The sequence below is a fragment of the Macrobrachium rosenbergii genome, chromosome 52, assembly GCF_040412425.1.
Source record: "Macrobrachium rosenbergii isolate ZJJX-2024 chromosome 52, ASM4041242v1, whole genome shotgun sequence".
NCBI lineage: Eukaryota > Metazoa > Arthropoda > Malacostraca > Decapoda > Palaemonidae > Macrobrachium > Macrobrachium rosenbergii.
Genome location: NC_089792.1, coordinates 6,332,815 through 6,337,958, shown reverse-complemented (window position 1 = coordinate 6,337,958; position 5,144 = coordinate 6,332,815).

The window sequence follows — 5,144 nt, the reverse complement described above, 5'->3', positions numbered from 1 at the left end:
TATTATGACGGAACGTCACAATTATTTGTAAAAAAAAAATCTGTAAATAATTATTTGTGTAACTATGAAATTATCGGGTGTTTAATGTTCAACGCCATCTATTATCAGTTATGTTAACTATTCTACATTATCCTTGGTTTCTTTTCCTTAACTTAGTCATACAGCTATATTTGCAATCCTTAGCCTTCGTTGCACTTGTAATTTGTATTTTTCTTTAGAGAACTATTCAGTGCAGTGTTGAAAACACCTTTTTCTTTTGCTTATCATAATTAGTGTTTTTGTGATATTACATGTGAAAGTAATTATATTGGAATTTAAGTTTATTTAAGTATTAAATTAACAATTGTCTTTAGTGTTTAATTAAGATCCTGCTGGATTGGAGAGGTGATTAAAAGTGGTTAAAATAGAGGTGGTTTAAAATAGAGGTGAAAATAAACAATAAGTGAAGCAGACAAAAAGAATAATATTTTTTTGTTGGTGGTGATATTTTAAATTTATGAGGGATAATTGAGTGATTACAGACCAGCAACATCCCCACACCTAGCCACCAGGTAAGATTCACTCAAGTCCCGTCATAAGTGGGGGCCTGTCCGGGATTTAGTCTTTTTGTTTGACTATTAAAGTGCAAAGAAACTTGAGTGCGTTGTTTTTTTATTGACGGTTTTCTTTGTTATTTTCTTACCAATCCAATCCAGCATTTCATATCTTCACACGTACGCTGAATAGTTCTCTCACTCAAAATCGGTATCTGTAAAATAAAGTATAGACCAGTAATTAACTATTAATTGGTTGGGTTCTGTGCTATGCTCAGCACTTCTACTCCCGCCTTATTTTACGAGCCAAAATCAAGGTTCTCTTCTGCCATAAACTACTTCTTACATGCATATTGTGCTAATCTAGATATCATGTTTGTGTGCTATCGTGAGACCTTCGATCAGTAATTGATCTCGGCCTTTATGTTGGCCATCCAATTTCAGTTAATCTATTTTCAGACTGTGTATTCTATTTGCGGTCTCTTTAAAATTGTCTTGAGAAATTGTTGTAAACTTCATTACTTTTTACTAACATTTGGTTATTTCTTGGTGTCAAATGTGTCGATATTTAAATTAATGGCATAACCTAGTGTGAATATAAGACATTGATATAATCTCGCTCTATTAACATTACTTGGTGTAATCCTTCAGAATGTCGTTTAATTTGGAGAAATTTATGAACGATACAAAAGGAGAAATTTTGAATTTACGTTATGCAAGAAACAGGAATTATTGTCTGTAGACCAGAGATGTGGTCTTGAGGTCGATCCAAAACATGTGAAAGCTGTCATTATTGGTAAAATCCTGCAATTCTTAATAGATAAGGGAATCTTCGAAGATGATGATGAGGACATCGATGAGTTGCGATCCCTTACTGGAGCATATGCCACCACTGGAATAGATCCGGAAATAGAAAAGTTGCGTCTTCAAATACAATTGCAACAAGAACAGCAGAAATCGCAACAAGAACAGAAATCGCAACAAGAACAACAGAAATTGCAACAAGAACAACAGAAAAAACGGTTGCACTGGGGCTGCACAAGAACTTCAAAAGCAACGGGAACTATTGGCATTGGAGTATGAACACAAGTGTAAATTGGCTGAACTAGAGATACAAAAGGAACAGCAGTCGGCAAATATACAGATTAAGCTGAAAACTGATGGAGAGATACCCAGTAAGTTCGACATACTCAAAGCTAAAAAGCTACTTCCTGATTTTGATGAAAAGGACCCAGAGGTATTCTTTACAACGTTCGAAGACACTGCTAAAACCTTGAAGTGGCCTCAGGAGCAATGGGTAATGGTTGTCAGAAATCAGTTCAAAGGTAAGGCAGCATATGTAATCTCTCAGATGGTTAATGTAAAGGAGTATGATGTGATTAAAAAGGCAGTTTTAGATGCTTATGCCATTACAGCTGAAGGTTATCGGCAACAGTTCCGCCACTCTTACAAAATGCCTTCACAAACTTTTTGTTGAATTTGCAATGACAAAGTTAGGCAATTTACAAAGTGGTTGCAAAAGACAGGTGTTTCAGATTTTGAATCCTTAAAAATCTTATCCTAATGGAAGAGTTTATTAGGAAATTGCCAAGTAACAGTGCTACCTTCATTCTCGAAAAGGGAGAAACCAACTTGTTGAAAGCAGCCAGTTTAGCTGATAATTACTACTTGATCCATAAAACCTTTAAACCATTTAACAAGTCTACTTTTTCTCCATCATCCACAGCATATTGTTCCTATTGTAAGCAGGAAGGGCATCACATAGAGAACTGTCCTAATCCTTCGTGGAAGAAGTCTGATGTTGGAAAGAATTCTCCGAACCCTAATAGGAAGGATAATAAGAAAACATTTCATGTTGCTGCTCAAGAATTTGATGGGGACGTCTTCAAACCTTTCACTTGTAAAGGCACCGTGAATGGTATTCCAGTGACTTGCTTACGGGATACAGGATCCTCACAGGACTTCAAACTGAGACATGAGTATGTTACCGTTTCTGACCTCAGTACCACAAATCCATGCCTTTGGCAGAGGTGAATTTACAGTGTCCTTACTATCAAGGTAATGTTTTAATTGCAGTTTCACGAGATCCTTTGCCTTGTTCATCTATCCAGCTTTTAATTGGTAATGATCTTGCAGGGGCCATTGTTAATCCAGTAGTATCTGATCCTGATATTCTTATAGAAAATGAGTCAATAAATTAAATAATGCTGTTATTCAAATGACATCAATTAAACCAATTGTTATAGATAATGGAAATAGAGTAGAGAAGACATTAGACCTTATAAATATGACCAAATCAAACTTCAAGGACTTGCAGAATAAAGATCCTGTCCTTAAGGCTCTTTGGAAGAAAGTTGCAGACCCAGATGATCATCCCAAAACTCCTTACTTTTATCTTGATAAGGATTTGCTTTTTCGACATTTTAGGTCCTCCAAAGCACCAGCAACCACAACATGGTTTGACTGTCATCAACTTGTTGTACCACTCTCTAGTTCCAGCTCTTCTTGATTTAGCCCACTCTCATGTGAACCACTTTGGAGTCAACAAGACTTACTCTACCTTAACTGACGACTTCTGGCCTGGGATGAAGAAGGACATTCAACAATTTATTAAAGCATGTCATCATTGCAAGACTACAGGCAAACCCAATGAGAGACTTCCACCAGCTCCTCTTCAGCCCATATCCATACCAAAGTTTCCCTTTGAGAGGATTATCATAGATTGTGTTGGCCCAATGCCTAGGACTAAGCAAGGTAATGAGTATTTACCTACTGTTCTTTGCCCAACAACGAGATATCCCATAGCAGTGCCAATAAAGAATATAAATGCTAAAACTATAATTGGTCAACTTGTCAAAATTTTCACAACCTATGGATTTCAAAGACATTGCAATGTGACAGAGGCACAAACTTCACTAGTAAAGCTTTTTCAACAAGCTATGAGAGAATTCAATATTCATAACATATATGCTTCTGCTTATCATCCCCAAAGTAACGGTGCCTAGAAAGGGTTCACCAAACTATTAAAAATCTACTTCGGAAGTACATGCAGGAAACTTCAGAACAGTGGGATAAAGACATTGATCTTCTGATGTATATTATACAAGTGTACCACAAGAGTCCACTGTAGTGTCCCCTTTCGAATTAATGTTCGGAAGAAAGCCCCGAACCACTCTCAGTATGGTGAAGGAAAATCTAATTCACAACAAGGAAGAGGAGATTACAAACATTTTGTCATATCTACAGGAACTAAAAGATAAAATTGTATCACTTCATGTATTTGCTAATACTAATCTTTTGCATTCCCAGGAGAAGATGTCCCGCTTATATGATAAAAAGGCAAAGCTTTGTGTATTTCAGCCAGAGATGAGGTGCTTGTCTATCATCCCACACCTGGTTCCCCTTACGTGAAAAATTTATGGACCTTACAAAGTGCTTCAAAGAATTTCTAAAGTAAACTATGTTCTCTCTACTCCTGATCGTAGATGACCAAAGCAACTAGTGCATGTGAATTTGTTGAAGGCATATCAAGCACCTACTCAGATGGTAAGTCATCTCTCAATTTCTTCTGAGGCGAAAATACTACCACTAGAGGAAACTTCCTCAGAATTGCTCCTAGATCTCCCTGAAGATGATCAACTAATTAACTGGAAAGACAACACCAACAGTCAGATTTTAAAATCCTTGCCCAGTTATTTTACAGGAATACCATCTCCTCAGAGAAAATTACTATCACAATTGCTCTCCAGGTTTCATGATGTATGTTCTGACAATTTGCAGAGAAGTGAAACCATTCAACATGACATCGTCACTGAGCCAGGTGTTACTCCCATACGCCAGACGTACTACCGTATGGTAGGCAAGAAGTTGGACTCGTTGAAACAAGAGGTACAGTATTTACTAGATAATGACCTTGCAGAACCAAGCACTTCACCTTGGGCTTCACCCTGTCTCCTAGTACCTAAACCCAATAATCAGCTAAGACTCTGTACTGATTATCGGAAGTTAAATAAGGTAACCGTAAAAGATTCATTCCCATTACCTAGGATCAATGATATCCTTGATAGCATTGGTAATAAGAAAATTCTTACACGCATAGACTTAATGAAAGGCTATTACCAAGTACCTCTAACTCAATCTGCTAAAGAAATCTCATCATTTATAACTCCATTTGGGCTATTCTCTTATAAGGTCATGCCATTTGGTTTAACTAATGCTCCCGCCACCTTTCAAAGGATGATGTCAGAGGTAATAAGAAATATGAAAGACACTTACGTATATATGGATGACGTGGTGGTAGCTAGTGACGACTGGGACGAACACCTGCAGACCCTCGAAGAACTCTTCCATCGCTTCAGATCTTCAAGGTTAACAGTTAATTTGGCCAAGAGTGCCTTTGGGAGAGCTAAGGTAACTTATCGAGGGCATACCATCGGAAGTGGAAGTATAATGCCCAAAGACTTGTAAGTATACTTGATTATCCAATTCCAACAAACAAGAAAGAGTTAAAATCATTTCTAGGAATGACTTCATACTACTCTCGCTTTATTAAGAACTACTCTGAAATCACAGCCTCTTTATATAATTTAACATCTCCAAAGATCTCTTTTT